The 18,320-nt window shown below is 40.7% G+C and overlaps 1 pseudogene; it reads left to right on the top strand.

Annotated features, from left to right (window-relative positions):
- The first annotated feature begins 11,771 nt into the window (after nucleotides 1-11,771).
- On the top strand, nucleotides 11,772-12,967 carry LOC103581168 (annotated as a pseudogene).
- Nucleotides 12,968-18,320: the final 5,353 nt, after the last annotated feature.

Here is an 18,320-nt window from a genome sequence, read left to right as displayed (position 1 = left end):
CCCCTCACCAGCCCCCAACAACTATTAATCTCCGTTTATCTCTAGACATTTTTCTACTCTGGACATTTCTTAGAAATAGAATCATATAATATGTGGCCTTTTGTGTCTGGTTTCTTCCCTTTAGTGTGATGTTTTTCAAGGTTAATCCATATTGTAGCATGTGTCAGTACTTCATTCCTTTTTTGTGTAACTTTTTAGTTATAAAACACACATGACATAAAATTTACCATCTTAACAATTTTTTAGTGCACAGCTCAGAGGTATTAATTACATTCATAGGGTTGTGCATTAGTCACCACCATCCGTCTCCATAACTCTTTTCATCTTGTAAAATTGAAACTCCATACTCCTTAAATAATAACTCTCCATCTCCTCCAACCCCCCAGCAAGCACTGTGGTACTTTCTGTCTACATGATTTTGATTACACTAAGAGCCTCATATAACTGGAATCATAAAGTATTTGTCTTTTTGTGGCTGGCTCATTTCACTTAGCATAATCCTCTTAGTAAAAAGGGTTACCCATTTTGTAGCATGTGTCAGAATTTCCTTCCTTTTTAAGGCTGAGTAATTTTACTTTGTATGGACATACCACTGTTCATTCATCTGTTGATGGACATGTGTTGCTCCACCTTTGGGCTACCGTGAATAATGCTGCTATGAACCTGTACAAATATCTCTTCAAGACACTGCTTTAATTCTTTGGGGTATACACCCAGAAGTGGAATGGCTGAATCACACGGTAATTCTATTTTTATATTTGGGGGCACTGCCATACTGGTTTCAATAGCGGGTACATCATTTTATATTTCCACCAACAGTGCACAAGAGTATCAGTTTCTCCATATGCTCACCAACGTTTGATATTTTTTTTCTTATCTTTTCTATAGTAGACATCCTAATGAGTGTGAAGTGCTATCTCATTGTAGATGTACAGTTCCCTAATGATCAGTGATGTTCAGCATCTTTTCATGTACTCATTGGCAGACAGTTAGATGGTTTTTAAAGGAAAGTTACATTCTACAGCTCAGGGTGGCCTTACCCCTGATCCTCTCCAGGTGTATCTGGAAAACCAAACTTTGAAACACCAGTTAACACTTAAGGAAATTCAGGGACTTGGTGGCAAACATGAGGAGGACAAGCATTGCCATGTATGGATATCATGGTGTGAACAGATAACACACAGCATCACCAGTTGCATGTGTGGTACATCATTGAAGAAAACTGCAGAGCTCTGACAGCTGGAAGGACAGAAGAAGCAATTCTAGTGGAGGAGCTTGGGAAAGGTGGTTGGTAGAAAAATGGCCCTCAAATATGTCCACACCCAGATCTTCAAAAACTTAATACATTACCTTACATAACAAAGGGATTTTCAAGGTATGATTAAGGTTATAGACCTGAAGATGGGGAGATTATCTTGGATTACCCAAGTGGGCCCAATGTAGTCACTTAAGTTCTTAAAAGTGGAGAACCTTTCACATCGGCAGTTGGAGAAAGACATGAGGATAGAAGAGAGGCACAGAGAGACATGACATTGCTGACTTTGAGGATGGAGGAAGGGAACCATGAATCAATGATTGTGGGCAGCCTCTAGAACCTGGAAAAAAAAAAAAAAAAGAAATGGATTCTTCCCCAGGGAAGAATCACAGCCCTGTGGACGCTTTAATTTTAGCCCAGTGAGACCTGTGTCAGATTTCTGATCTTCAGAAATGTAAGACAATGAATTTGTTTTGTATGACGCCATAAGTTTGTGGTAATTTGTTACAGTAGTTTTTAGCTTTATTGAGTTATAATTGATATATGAAAAATGCATATATTTAAAGTATACATTTTTATAAATTTGGACATATTCATATACCCAACGGATGATCACCACAAGCAAGGTATTAAACATGTTAATCGCCTCCAAAATCGCCTTATTTTTTGTGTGTTTCTTTCTTTTCTTTATTTCTTTTTATTTGGTAAGAACACTTAACATGGATCTATCCTCTTAACATATTTTAAAGTGCACAATACCATATTGTGAACTATAGATACTATGTTGTGTAGACGATCTCTAGGACTTGTTCATCTTGTAAAACAGAAACTTTAGGCCAATTGAAAATCAATTCTCACTTCCTCCTCTCCACAGTCCCTAGAAAACACCATTTTATTCTCTAATTCTATGAGATTCACTATTTTGGATACCTCACGTAAGTTGGTTCATGCAGTATTTGTCCTATTGTGAATGGTTTGTTTCACTTAGCATTAAGTGAAAGTTTATTCATATTGTCCCAAATGGTAGAATTTCCTTCTTTTTTAAAGATTAATAACATTGCATTTTACCTATACACCTCATTTCTTTATCTACTCATTGTAGATGGACACTTGTGTTTGTTTCATGCCTCGGCTATTGTAAATAATGCTACTATGAATATAGGAGTGCAGATATCACTTCAAGATCCTTTTGGTCCTTTTGAATATATACCATGAAGTGGGATTTCTGGATCATACGGTAGTTCGATTTCTAATTTTTTGAGGAATCTCCATTCTGTTTTTCATAGTGGCTGCACCATTCTACACACCCGCCAACAGTGTATAAGTGTTCCAATTTTTGTTGTCTATGTTTTTTAAACTAATATTTATCCTAACAGTTGTGAGGTGATAACTTATTGTGGTTTTGATCTTCATTTTCATGATTATTAGTGATGTCGAGCACATTTTTATATACATATTGGCTATTAGTATGTCTTTTTTGCAGATATGTTTATGCAAGTTCTTTGCCCATTTTTAAATTGGGTTGTTTATTGTTTTGCTATTGAGTTGTAGGAGATTCTTATATATTTTGAATATTAACTCCTTAACAGATGGTTTGCAAATATTTGCTCTTATTCTGTGGAATGAGTTTTTCACTCTCTTGTTTCCTTTGATATGCCAAAGTTTTTGGTTTGGTGTAGTCCCACTTGTCCATTTTTGATTTATGAAAAGACGTCCTGTGTTTATGTATTAGAAAAATTAGTATTATTAAAATGTTCATATTACCCAAAAGAGATCTACAGATCCATTGAAATTCCTATCAAAATCCCTATGGAGGGCCGGCCCCGTGGCGCACTCAGGAGAGTGCGGCGCTGGGAGCGCAGCGACGCTCCCGCTGCGGGTTCGGATCCTATAGAGGAATGACTGGTGCGCTCACTGGCTGAGCGCGGTGTGCGTGACACCACACCAAGGGTTGCGATCTCCTTACTGGTCACGAAAAAGACAAAAAGAAAAAGAAAATCCCTATGGAAATTTTTACAGAAATAGAAAAAAAATCCCAAAATTCAAATGGAACCACAAAACAGCCTAAATAGAAAAAGCAATATTGAGAAAGAAAAACAAAGCTAGAGGCATCATACTTTCTGTTTTCAAAATATATCACAAAATTACAGTAATTTAAACAGTGGGGTGCTGGCATAAAGACAGACATTGACCAATGGAATAGAATAGAGATCCCAGAAATAAATCCACGTGTGTATGGTCAACTGATCTTCACAAGGGTGAAGAACACAATGGGGCAAGAACACAATGGGGCAAGTATAGTCTCTTCAACAGATGGTGTTGGGAAAACTGAATATCCACCTGCCAAAGAATGAAATTGGAACCCTGTCTACAGCATACACAAAAATCAACTCCAAATGGATTAAAGACTTAAATGAAAGACCTAAAACTCTAAAGTTTCTTGAAAAAACATAGGAGGAAAGCTCCTTGACACTGGCCTTGGCAATGTTTTACTGGAATCGACACCAAAAGCATAGGTGACAAAACCAAAAATAGTTTTTCAAATCTTTATTTGCTATTAGAAGTTCTTTCTCTGTTAATTAATGGTGCATTGCCCTTGCCAATTTTTATTTATTTATTTCCCCAGACTTTCGGATTGAATTGTGGAAATTTAAAAATTACTCTGGATATGATGTTGATGGGTGGGGGGGAGAAGAAGGGGGAAAAGGAGGAATTGGTAAAGGGACACGAAAATCAACTACATTGTATATTGATAAATTAAAATAAAATAAATAAATAATACTGACTAAAAATAAAATTATTCTGGAGCATAGAGAGGAGAGAGAGGCACATGGTCTCAGCTGCCAAGTCTGCCACCAGCGCTGGTGCAGGGAAGACTTTCCCTTGTGAGGGAAAAGTAGGGAGAGGACACACACCAGCCTCCATCCTCACCACAGAGGCCTGCAGTTCCTTCTGCATGAGGATTCTACAGCCTTTGCAAGCCCAGAGCCATGCATGGGGAGCTGCCTAGAATACACACTGTGCATTAATCCAGAACAGGAACACATACTGTGCACTCTCCATCCCCCAACCTCATGACCCAAGCCATTGCAGCACAGCACCATCCTGAAACCAGAGCACAACCTGTCCTGGGGGTCAGTAGCCAAAACTCTTACCCAGCCTTAAGGCTCTGCCATCATCCTGATGCACTCACAGGAGAGGCTACATACAATGCCCTGAACCCAGTCACTTATAATCTGGATGCAGGAGTGGCTGTGACTCCAGTCCTGTACATTTGAGAAGATGATCCCAGGCAGGCTGAACTGATACACTCCCACATCCCAGCCAGAGACCAGACAAGCAGACCTAACTTTTCCACTCCCACCCCCTGCTAGTGGGCTGAGTTCTGTATGCTCAGGTTCCCAACCTGGAAAAACAGCTCATGGGTCCCTACCCTAATGAACACACTCATGGGCCAGTGGAATTAAAGCTCATCTGCACTCCCCTGGAGAAGTGACCAGGCGATCTTGCCCTCAATGGTCCCACCTAGTGGGCTCACCCACCACCCAAGAAGCAGATGAACAGATCCCCTCTCAGCAGGCCTGCTTCTGGCTTTGCTCACTGAAGAGTGGCTGGCAGAGCCCCCTCTCTGCAGGCCCACCTCATCCACTCTAATTCTACAAATGGAAACCTCAATAAATCTTATCCAGAGGGAGCAATGACAAGAGCAGGGATAAAGCTCTGATAGGTTAAGAAGCAGCTGTCTCTCATATCAGCTTGGAGGAGAGAATGTTGGGCCATTTTTGTGGTATGGACTATGCTCACGTTTGAGTTCATACCTGATTATGGAATGATCTTGTTTTGTCTCACTCCATCACAGTCATGAGTAGCCTTGTCTGATGTCACTATGCCCTGACATTGTTGATGTTCAACACGGGAACAACAACATCTAGTCATGAGTGCCAGGGAAGGTCCTGCATGTCAAAGGCTGCTTTTCCCTTTCGCAGATTAAAGTCCCGTACAGTTTTCTCACTCCAAGTCATGAGTCATTTTTGCATCACGACCACTGGGAGTACTTTGTCCATTTTACAGATAAGGAGTGACGTGTTGAGAAAAGCCCCCTAACCAACCAATGGTGGAGCTAGGACCACATCCACATATCCAGACTGAGGTTCCTGTAGTACGTCTACAGCCGCCTACACTCACAGCAGTCCCGGTTCTGGAGGGAGGGAGGAATCAACTCACACCAAACTTTTCTTCTAATGACTCCGAGGGATCTAGAAAGTTTTTCTCCCCACTTCTCAGTCCAATCTGCTGCAAACAAAAATCAGGTCCTTAGGTGGGTCCCAGGAACCTCCAGAGACTACAAGGGAAAGGGGGCTTTTAATTAACTCAGGTCTCTCCCACTTCCTCGTTCTTCCCTTGCCTTGGCTCAATCCATTCCCATGGGGCTTTCAGAAGACTGTGTGGAAGACTGAAGGGGAAGACAGAGACAGAGAGACAGTGAGACAGACAGACAGAGAAGTATGGGCATCCTCCTCCTCGGGAATTTTGCTTGTGAAAGTGCTTGGATCCATCTTGTACATGAACTTCCTTGGAATTATTTTCTTCTGTCTTAGATCTTACAGCAGCCTTAATCCTGTTTGTGTGTGGCCTCTTCAGGGAAGGAATGGGCTTGAAATCTCTGGATTAGACTTTTACTGGTGTCAGGTGTGTGGTAGGCTATGGGAGAAGAGTGGGAAAGGATGCTTACTATGATACAGCTTTATTTCTCCATCTGCCGACCCACCCACTCCTCCACCCATGCATCCATCCGTGAATCCATTCATTTTGTTCTCTCTTTGCAGATGTTCTTTCCTTTTCCTCCTGAACACATAATAGGGTCACTTTTTTTCTTCTGGCACCTTCTTTCTTTACTTCCTTGGAGGCCTTCCTTGACTCCTCACATTATTGCAGGGTCTTTTTTACTGGGGTCACAAAGCCAAATGCCTACAAGTGCTAGGCAAGTATTAGAGATGTGGGCGTCATGTGAGTTTAAACAATGAATGTAATGGTACCCGTGAAAGACCTGGACAGTGCTCCACCGAAGGCCTCCAGGCATCATAGACTTTTATACCCCCATTCCTCCAAATAAATATATAGCAAGTCTGGGCCTGTGCTATTCTACCTTAGCAACATTTAATTTTTCTTCATAAAACTTGTAGATTTTTTTAAATTAAACTTTTATTTTTTTTCTTCTTAATTTTATTTTGCCAATATACTAAATTAAACTTTTAAAGTAAACTTTGTTTTCTATAACAGTTTTAGATTTACAGAGAAATTACAGAAGTAGTACTACATAGAATTCCCATATATCCTGCACTCAGTTTCCCCCTTTATTAACATCTCCATTAGTATGGAACTGTTGTTACAATTAATGAATCAATATTGATACATTATTATACAAAAGTCCATACATTATTCAGATATCGTTAGTTTTTATGCAATGTCCCTTTTCTTTTCCAGGATCTCATTCAGGATACCACATTACATTTAGTTATCATATTTCCTCTTGGCTCTGATAGTTTCTCAGAATTTCATTTTTAATGGCAGTTTGGGGAAGTATTGCTCAAATATTTCATAGACTGTTCCCCAACTGGGATTGGTCTGATATTTTTCTCGGGATTAGAAAGGGGCTGTGGATTTGGGGGAGGAAGACCACAGAGGTAAAGCACCATATTCATCACAGCATGTCAAGGGTGCATACTACCCACCTGACTTATTACTGTTGGTGCTGACCTTAAACACCTGGCTGAGGTAGTGTTTCCCCTGGTCATTCACTGTAAAGTTATTTTCTCCTTCACTTTCTAGAGTTCAAGATAATATATTTCTGGGCAATTTGTTTTCTTTTTCCAGTCTGTCTCCCCTGCTAGACTTAAGCCCCGTGAAATTGTAGACAGAGGGAGTAACAAGTGCAAGAACCATGAGCAGATAACAAGCTCGTTGTGATTAAGAGCCAGATGTGAGGCTCTTGCGGCTGGTAATTGAGATGCGGACGGGGCATGGAGGAAGTTATCGTTACAAAGGCAATTAGGGATAACATGATGCAGAAACTCTAGGTTCTATTCAAAGCAGGGAGATTAGAATTACACTTTAGAAATATTGTTTAGCTGATTTGTAAAATGGTGGAGTGGAAAGAGAAAAGAGAAGACTGGTGTTACAAGAACAGTAAGGGAGTCACGATGTAAACTCAGATAAGGTATTAGAGTGGCCACCAGTGGAAGTGGATAGTATCTGGAGAAAGATCTGAGAGATGTTGAAGAAATGAGGTCTAAAGGACTCTCATACAAGATTGACTGTCAAGGAAGGAAGAAAGGTAATATTTAGGAGTCTTAAGACTCCTAAATGTTTTGCTCAGGCAACTGGGAGAATGCTGGGACCATGTATTGACAGGGGGAGATGGGATGTGGCACTTGTCTGGAGCAGGTGCAAGGGTGGAGAAGATTGTGCTCTTGGCTGTGTTGATTTGTTGGTTTGGAGGGACATCCAGAAGCCTTGGGTTATAAAGAATCTGAACATCATTCATAGGGTTTAGATTAAGGGATGAGAAATCAATAGTTGATTAATGATGGAAAGCCTTAATTTTTTTATCATAATGATCACCAATCTGTAGCTGAGAATCAAGCCTTTTATTACACAACATAACCCATTTGGATCTGGTGCAGTCCCACAAATTTTAAAGACTATGGAATAATTATTTTTTGCATAAAGCACTGTTCTGAGTAATTTGTTTGTATCATTTCATTTAACCCTCATCTTATTACATCATTACCCTACAATGTAGTCATTAATACATTAATGATGAAACAAGACATGGAGAAGTTAAGCAATTTGTCCAAGATCACTTGGCTAGTGAGTAGATGAGCTAAGATTTATACCAAGAAACTCTGGCTTCCAGCTCCTGACTATCAAGTATTTTATTTTCCTGTGCATTCAAACTATATCTGCATGCATCCTTTACCAAGCTCTGCAACTTCTAGAAATTTATCCTACAGATATGGTTATGTGTGCAAAGTAAGAGATATATAAGACAATTTTTAAACATTTTTTAAAAATAATAAGTACTATGTTGCATCCCAAAAGATAGGAAGCAACCTAAATATCTATATAAAAAAGGTCTGGGAAAATACAATGTTGTCTGTCCAAGAATATGGTATGAAGTATAGAAGCTGTGGTCCATCCATATAATACAGAAATGAAAATTTATAGGGGAACTTTCTGTACTGATATAAGCAGATTTCCAAAATATTATTAAATTTTATTTAAAACGATATAACAGTGCCTCAGTGACGTTGGGAACAGTGAGTATGCCACAGTGATGGAGAAAACAGTCGGTAGGTTACAATTTCTAAAAAACGGGGGAAAATATATACGTATACCTTCATTTCTTCTTTCGATCCAGCACCCAAGTTGAATGCTGTCATTTGAAAGAGGTGAGAGAAAACACATCTGCAACTTGGATTGAGGGAGTTTCTCTGGGAACAAAGCAAGGTCTTTGGACATCCAAGAGATGTGTGAGCATCTGGACTTGTAAAGGGAAAGGTAGAAGGGACATGGGTTTATTCGGTATCCAGCATGAAACCAGTTTTCTTCCTTGCTGCCCTCATCTCATTTAACCTGCCTACTCACCTTGCCACATGCATGGTGGTGATTCTTCCCATTTTCCAGGTGAGGATCTGAGACCAAGAAAACATTAAAGGGACTTGCAGATGGTGACACCAGCTTATAGAGCATGGTGACCATTCATGTGAGGTAGGTGCCACTGTTACTTCCCCTGGGGGGCCCTTTGATTAAAGATGCTCAAATTTGGGCCGGCCCAGTGGCGCACTGGAGAGTGCGCCGCTTCGGAGCGCAGTGGCGCTCCCGCCGAGGGTTTGGATCCCATGTGGAGACCGGTTCCCGCTCAGTGGCTGAGCGTGGTGCGGGCGCAACACCGAGGGTTGCGATCCCGTTACCAGTCAGTAAAAAAGACAAAAAGGAAAAAAAAATGCTCAAATTCCTCATCAAGTCCTAAAAGACCCAGCACTTTCTGATGTGCTTTTTAGCCTCAATTTCTGAAGTATTCATGGCTTTGTTTGTTGGTTGATTTACATACTCGTTGCCTATATTCTGGGCTCCACCCATAAGTGGAACAGTTTTGAGTTCAGGCATTTTACTATCTGTATTACTGTGTCTCTGAATGTGGAACTGATTCATAGGAAATGGGAATAAACATTTGTCGAATTAATGAGTAAATAAATTAATGATAGGGCCTGCTCTTTTTCTTTTCTAGTTCCTTGATATCTCCACTGTGTTCTTAATATTATTTTAAATACCATTTTACAAAGGGATTTCACATCTTGGTAGTTAACCTAAGGAAATAACCTTACGAGTGTGCAAAGATGAACATACAATAATGCTTAATAAAGGATCATTAATTGTAGCCAGAAAATGGAAATAATGTAAACGTTCAAAATGAGGGATTAATTGCATAAACCCTTTTATACCCCCATTCCTCCAAATAAATATATAGCAAGTACACATACATTGATGATTTAGAATACCATAGGATTTTAAAAATTAACTAAATTTGATTTATTTCTATGGAAACATGTCAGTGCTATCTTGAGAAGTAAAAAAAAAATGTGGATTATGAAATGGAATGAAGTATGTGTTTCTGTTTCATTTCTGGTATGCATGTGTGCATTCATGTGTGTGTGCTCACAAAATATTGCAAATGAGTTATAATGAAATATTAACAGTGGCTATATCTGTTAATGGACTTCTGGGTTTTAATTTATTTTTCAGGTCTGCATGTTTTTTTTCCTATTTCTCTAAAAAAATTGAACATAATTAATTGAACATTGATGATAATTAATAACATAAATAGCTGCTTTTGTTTTGCACCTACAAGATGCCAGGCTCTGTGTTTGGCACTTCTTAAAAAGAATTGCATGTAATTCTCTCAAAATTTGTGTAAAGAATATTCTTGAACTACTCCCATTTAAGAATGAACTCAGGATCATAAGTGGGCTTTGCCAAGTTTGCACAGGTTCTTTTTTTTTTTTTGCTGTTCTATTTATTTTTTATTGGTTATGAATATTCATAGGGTACAAAGCAAATTGTCATCACTTGTGCCCAAGATGCGATGGCCAGATCCATGCTGGCAACATGCCCATTACCACAGATTGTGATTATACCCTGTGTCCCCCACCTAATTATCCCCCCAATTATCCCTGACCTCCCTCTCCATCCTCCTTTCCCCACTCCACGTTGTATCCCTAGGAATGTTCTCTCCCTCTGCAAGTCCAATGCACCACTGTGGTCTTTCTTTCCTTCCTTCTTTCTCTCTTAGCTCCCACTTATGAGTGAGTAGATATGGTAGGACAAAGGAACTAAACAGACATTTTTCAAGGGAAGACATACAAATGGCCAACAGGTACATGAAAAAATGCTCAACATCACTAGTCATCAGGGAAATGCGAATTAAAACCACATCGAGATACCACTTCACCCCAATTAGACTGGCTATGATCAAAAAGACAGAGAATAACAAATGCTGATCAGGATGTGGAGAGAAGGCAATGTTCCTACATTGTTGGTGGGACTGTAAATTTGCACAGGTTCTAAGACAGTTAAGATTTAAATCTGGGCTAACATGATACCTGAAGTCTTACACAACACTGCCTCCGTTCTGGTGGTGGGCACATGAGTGTATATATGTCAAGACTCATAGAACTGTAGGCCAAAAATATCAATTTTATGTGTACTAATTTGAAAATTTTAAATATAAATTAGTATATCTCAAAGATGAATGAATGAAAGAATGAATGAAGTCATCTGCTTATCCCACACTTCAAAGTAAAAATAAGAGAAGAGTTCTGTTAGATCATGACTCACAAACTTAAATATCCAGTGAAGGCCAGACAGATACATCAATGGGTGAAACATGCCAGGAGTAGAATGCTATAGCTCCAGTAAGATAATAAATGACAAGTGACAGATTCCTTCAGTGTCCCAGAGACTGTGGCATCTAAAGAGGACAGGTCCAGATCCCAATATTTAAATGTTTTTAAATGTTTTCATTACTAAAAAGAAAGCCAATTAAAGTACACTTGAGATCCAAACAGTGTCCCAGAGACTGTGGCATCTAAAGAGGACAGGTCCAGATCCCAATATTTAAATGTTTTAAAATGTTTTCATTACTAAAAAGAAAGCCAATTAAAGTACACTTGAGATCCAAATCTATAACAATGATGTTACTTTTCAAATTTTTCTTTAGGCTGTTCACTACTTGAGGGAAGAGCCCATTTTCCTTGCTCCCCACTGTGACTCCATTGCCTGGAATAGAGTCTGGACCTAGTTTGTAGATGCTCAAAAATGTGTGTTGAATTAGAGAATGAATCCATTTTAAAAAATGGATATATCTATACATAATGTCTTCATGAATGAATGAACGAATTATAAATAAATGAATAAAATAGCAAATTAATTAGTATATTAAAGAATCAAGGAATAAATGGCCCAATCCATCAATCCAAAAATCAGTGACTATGAAATAACAGAAGAGCCAATCAATGCTGCTGAATGGTGGAATATATTAAGGAGATCCCCAGTAAGGGACAGACCAATGCCAGGGTAGAGGGGAAATAATCTCTGCAGCAGTGTCCAGGAACACGTTAGTCTTGGTGTCTTGAAAGAGTCTAATCTCATTGAAATAAAGCCATCAGTTTCTGAACGAGCCCACGGGATGATTCATATTTATTCACACATCTAGAGTTTCATGCAGAGCATGGACATCCAGAACAGCACAAAGGGAATCTACCTCATTCTTTCTGCTTGGGCTCTCCCAGTACCCACGGGCCCAGACCACCTTCTTCTGCCTGCTCCTTATGTCTTACATCATCACCCTTTTGGGGAACAGTCTTATGCTGCTTCTGATTTACTGTGATCACCAGCTCCACACGCCCATGTACTTCTTCCTCAGCAATCTCTCTTTCCTGGACATGTGCTATACCTCATCCAGTGTGCCCCAGATGCTCATCAACTGCTTGGTTAACATTCCTGTCATCTCCCTAGGACAGTGCTTGGCCCGGATGACCACAGGACTTTATCTAGGTGTCGTGGAGTGTCTTCTGCTGGCTGCCATAGCCTATGATCACTGTGTGGCCTTTGGAGACCCACTGCACTATTCTGTGTGCTTTTGGGCCTGTTGGCTGGTTTCTCATGGTCTGCAGCCTACCTGCTGACTGTAGTTCCTGTCCTGACCATGGCTTTGGGGTTCTGTGGCCAACAGCTCATCAACCACTTCTCATGTGAGCTCCTGGTCCTACTCGAGCTTGCCTGCTCTGACCTGCAGCTCTATGAATCACTCATAGTGGGCACAGTGCCCTGACCCTGCTGGCTCCTTTTGCCTTCATTGTGGCCTCCTATGCATGGATCTTGACTGTTGTGCTGCAGATGCAGTCCACCGAGGGCCATGGCAAGGCCTTTTCCACATGTGGATCACACCTCACAGTGGTAGCCCTCTTCTATGGCACAGCCATCTCCATGTATATGATGCCCCAGGACAAGACCAGCCATGACTGGGACAAGATTATCTCCATGTCCTATGGTGTCCTCACTCCCATGATGAACCCCCTTACCTACAGCCTGCGCAACAAGGACATGGGAGGTGCATTCAGGTGGCTCATGAGAAAAACAGCAGACCTCTGAGATGTGGTATTGAGAGGAGAAAAAATAAACTAAAATTCTGGGGTGTGTACTCTGAATTGGGAAGTATGAATTAGTTCTTTGCAACCATTGTAAGGATAGTACATTACACACACACACACACACACACACACACAAACATACACTCATACTCACATTTGAAAAATGTGATCTCATACTACTACTTCTACTACCTCTACCAAGAGGAGGTGAAGAAAAGAACCAACTAAGCAGCTAAAGAGGAAAGAGCCTCAGACCTAGTGTGTGTGTGAGAGAGAGAGATGTGAAAAAGGGGGTCCCAGAAATTCTCTGTTGCTGGAGGAGAAAAAGAAAAGAATAGAGGGTCCCCTTACATGCTGACTTCCTCTTATGGCTGGTTTCAGGGATCAGTGGCCAGCCCCCAGAAAAAACTGGTTCTGAGCTTCTCTGCTGCCTCAGTAGCTCACTCTGAGAAGCCACGAATGGTGAGTGTATTGCAGAAGTGTTGGCATTGCTGCCTCAGTAGCCCCTGCCAACTTTCTCTTCATCAAGAAGTGTGAAAGATCTGAGATATAAGCTACTTTATATATATATATATTTTTTTTAATTAATATATATATTTTTTACATTCTCTAATGTTGTTGTGGAGCAGTTGGGAGGGAGGGGGAGAGGGGAAAGGGGAAGGAAATGGGATGGAAGGAGGAGGAAGGAGGAGGGGTGGGATTAAGGCTTGTGGCACCCCCTCATTCCCATAGGGGAGACGGGGGCTTCCAGCGGTGGCTTGGTCATTGCTGAGCTGGTTTAGAAGTAAGCAAAGTCCAACAAATTAGTTCCAGTGCAGAGTTTGAACGGTGGGAACAGCAAATAATCCAACACAGAACTGAAAGAAAAACAAAGTACCCACAGCCAGAGACAAAGTTTGATATTAACCAGTAAAGGTCTCATTTCACCAAAAACACCTGTAACACCTAGAAGGACTGGAAGTCCCCCTGGGCTACCAAGCCAGAAAGGGGGAAGGCCAGGGGCCTCAGCCATGCCCCCCAACACCTGCAACTAGTCCCAAGGGTGGAGGCCAAGGGCATCAGCCACACCCCTCCAACACCCACAACCAGACCAGTGACAACCACTGAGCCACCACAAAATGTGCCCTGGGCCCTCCCAAGCTAGGGTGGTGGGGACTGAGGGCCTAGGCTATGCTCTCCTGACACGTGCACCCAACCCAGCAATGACTACTGAGCCACCACAGGAAGTGCCCCAGGCTCTCCTGAGCTGGAGTGGTTAGGGGCCTTGGGTCTCGGCCATGTCCCCCCAAAACCTGCAACCAGACCAGTGGAGACCACTTAGCCACTGCAGGAAGTGCCCCAGGCTCTCCGGAGTCAGGGTACTGGGAATCCAAGAGCCTCAGCCATACTCCCCAACACGTGCAACCAGCCCAGCAACAACCACCAAGCTGCAGCAAGAAGGGCCCCGGGTTCCCAAGCTGGGGTGGTGAGGGCTTTTGCCACACCCCCTGACATCTGCGCCCAGCCTGGCAATGACCAAGCCACCACTGGAAGCCCCCAGTCTCCCCTGTGGGAATGAAGGGGGACACCATAGGCTTCAGTCCTGCCCCTCCTCCTTCCTCCTTCTTCCATCCCATTTCCTTCCCCTTTCTCCTCTCCTCCTCCCTCCCAACTGCTCCACAAACAACATCATAGAATGTAAAAATATAATAATATTAATAAAAAATAAAATAAAAATAAAACACACCAAAATGCAAAAAACAAACAAACAAATAAATAAATAAATAATGGGGGAAAAAATTAGGCCCACTCTTTCTACCATCCTCCAAGAAGTTTATATCCCAGTATCAAAAGCAAATAAAAGTAGCATCAGTCTCATAATGGACTGAAGACAAAGGGTTCATCAAAGGGCTCCAGTGATGAGGTCAGACACAGCTTCCCTTGTAAGACACTGAACAGAAGTGACTCCATTTTGTTAAACTTCTAAATTAAAAAAAAATTTTTTCTTACTCTTGTAACCTGAACTGCATAGCTTGCAGCTCGACATTAGAATACAACGAATTATTCTTGTTCACATGATTGCGAGAACATGATGACTTTCACTCACATTGTATACAGAATAATTAAAGAAAGAATAATTATAGAAGAAATTATTAACCCAGGTGGTCATTCTTTACTAGCTTACTATCTAGATCTTTTTAAGGTTAACAAGAACTGAATCTGTAACTTGACTTCATGGAGGACGGTCACCATGAATCAGCTTCCACCTGAGAAGTTCTTTGATGTTTATCTGCAATTTTCCTGCACGTCCCTGCTTAGATCACCATGAATCAGCCCCCTACTACCTGTCCCTATAACACCCTTTGGCAAGTCTGGGAGAGGCGGAGATGAAAGTTTTTGAGACATAAGTCCAACATTTCTCCAGGGTGCCGGCTTCCTGATTAAAGGCTACCTTTCCTTACACCAGCACTTATCTCTCAATGATTGGCTATTGAGCAGTGAGCAAATGGAACTTTGGGGTTTTGATAACGCCCTGAGATGTGACATCTGACTCCAGCCCTGAGAGAAGATAGGAAAGAGCCTCACTGAAACCCAGGGTGGGGAACAGAACAGCACATGCAAAGATCCGGATCTTGGCTTATTTGTGGGAGAGGCCAATACGCTTGAATTCAACGTGTTTGCCTCTCTCTGTCTCTCCTAGGATCTTCTCTGTCCTCTTCTGTGTACTCTTTGCCCTCTTCTTTGACTTCTCTTCTTTCTTCTAACATACTACATCCTTTCTATTTTGTCTCTTTCTCCCATATTTCCCTCTTTCTCTTTTCTTCTTATACATTCTTCGGTATAGTCTGATTCTGTCAGGGACTACAGAAAGCCCATTTTATTTAACAATCAGCACATTTTATGTACAGTCACTGCTCTAGACCACTGGGGAAACAGGAATACAAACATTGTAATGGTCAGATTAGTACCTTCAGAAAACCCATAGACATTAAAATATTTTGAATGTAGGGATCATATATGCATTATTTCTGCTCTGTTTTCTTTGTCCCCAGTACTGTGCCTAATGCATGGTATATGTGAAATGACTATTGAGTGACAAAATAAATACAAAACCAGTCTTTCTATAGGGCAGTAGGAATGGCATAACCCAATTAAGGACTTCTCTTCTTGTTTTTAAAACAACGAAGCTTGGCCTTATTTTATTCCATAAATATACTTTAAGTTCATCTTTGCACAAGTTAGCATCAACTATCTCCTTACCTGTTAATGAGTCCATAGTCTCAACGTGCCCTTTAGCACCATGGAGAGGTATTAGTCAATGACGAGGCTGTCCTAGTGCTTCAATCCAGGGCTCAATAAGGAAAATAATTACCTGCTCTTTGGGTGCAAAGTACGTGTGATACAATTTTAGAGACACAGCCCAACTCTCCAAGAGTTCATGGTCTGGTGGAGGAAAGAGGTAAATAGTAAGTCTTAGCACCCCAGGAGATGAGGAACAAGAGAACTAGTACACATCCTCTGACAGTATCGAGGAGAGAATTGTTTGAACAGTTGTAGATAGACTGGCTGGGGAAAGTTTTGAAAAAAAAGGTGAATCCATTCTTTCTAACCCTGATTTGTTCATAATCACTAAATTAAAACTGTAATTCATATTTATGGTAGATATTTTTTAAACCCAGCTATTATTTACTGAATATTTACAATGTATTGAGCATTTTGTTAAGTTGTTACCTATGAACAACCCTAATGTCCAGGTGAAAGAAATGAGATTCAGAAGAGACACCAGTATCCTTCCTGCTATCCCATGTAATCAGTATTGGGGGTGGGGAACTAAGCTCAAGAGCCTACATTCACCTTTCTCTCTGGGCATTCTAAATTTATCTAATATTGTGGGGGAGTGGGGTGTAAAGTAAAAGTCCAGGTAAATGGAGCCCAGCATACCTGACATAAAAATTTCATCACTGAGTTTGTCATGTGAGGCAGCCTAACAAATTCATGAGTCAAGCACATGGATTATATTTCTCATGAGAATTTATGGGGCCGGCCCGGTGACGCACTCGGTAGAGTGCAGCGCTTGGGTGCGCGGTGGCCCTCCCGCCGAGGGTTTGGATCCCATATAGAGACCGGTCCGCTCACTGGCTGAGCGCGGTGCGGGCGCAACACCGAGGGTTGCGATCCCATTACCGGTCATGAAAAAAAAAAAAAAAAGACAGAATTTAGATGCAGGAAGACAACTAAATAGCATCATAGAAAGTTGGCATTATGTCTCAGAAAGCTCAAATGTGTATATACCTTTCAAACCAGCAAAGCTCTGTCCAGAATTTTTAACCTAAGACAGTAATTCTCAAACATTTTCACCTCAGAACCCCCGCACAGTTTTAAAAATTAAGAACACCAAAAAACAAACAAACAAAAAAAAAAACTTTAGTTTGCATGATTTATAGCTCAGTATACTTATCGTGTTATAAACTAAAGCTGAGAAAACTAATTTAAAACTTAAAAATACAGTAACAAACCTGTAGGATAAAAAGAAAACACAATATTTATAAACAGCATTTATACATCCCAAACAAAAACTTAGAAATAGATGTGGCATTGTTTTATATTTTGTCAAATATATTTAATATCTTTCTCAATAAAAGACAGCTAGATTCTCATATCTGCTTCTCAATTCAAACACTTGCAACATTATATCATGACAGAAAGGGAGAAGGAAAAAGGGAAATAATATAATCATGTCCTTAGGAAAATAGTTTAATTTGCAGACCCCTTGGAAATGGTCTCTATTCTGCCAAGAGTTATTTTTATTTTATTTTATTTTACTTTATTTCTGTTTATTTATTTTTGTCATTGAAACATTTCGATTGTACATATTTATTTGGCACACAGTTGTATTTCAATATATGTATACAATATGTGATCATCAAATCAGGGTAAATAGAATATTCATCATCAAAAAATTTATCATCTCTTGAGTTACATTTTTTAACTACTAGCCTAAGAGATATACAAGTAATACACATGACATTTTAAATAGAGACCATCTGCATGTACAGATGAGAGGTTATTAATTAAAGAAAATGTAGGACATCCACATTACTTAGTCTCTGCCACTGTATGGCTGGGGCAAAACAGCCCCTCCCCCACTGCCTGTCCTCACTCTAATTGCTTGGTGACTCATCTGCAAGAACAGTGAGTGCTGCTTGGCAACCAGACCAGCTTCTCCATTTCTCTCCCCACTCCAATGAATGCCTGCTGTAATCCTGCTGTTCTATCCTCACACTGGCAACTATCTGCACAAGTATGCTGAATACTTGAAAATTGATGGAACACAGCAATGTCTGACATCTGACACTGCATGAACGGCTCACTCC

Source organism: Galeopterus variegatus, unplaced genomic scaffold, assembly GCF_000696425.1.
Source record: "Galeopterus variegatus unplaced genomic scaffold, G_variegatus-3.0.2 Scaffold12491, whole genome shotgun sequence".
In the NCBI taxonomy this organism is placed as follows: Eukaryota; Metazoa; Chordata; class Mammalia; order Dermoptera; family Cynocephalidae; genus Galeopterus; species Galeopterus variegatus.
Note: the sequence above shows the minus strand (reverse complement) of the source record. Positions and strands in the feature narration are given on the sequence as shown.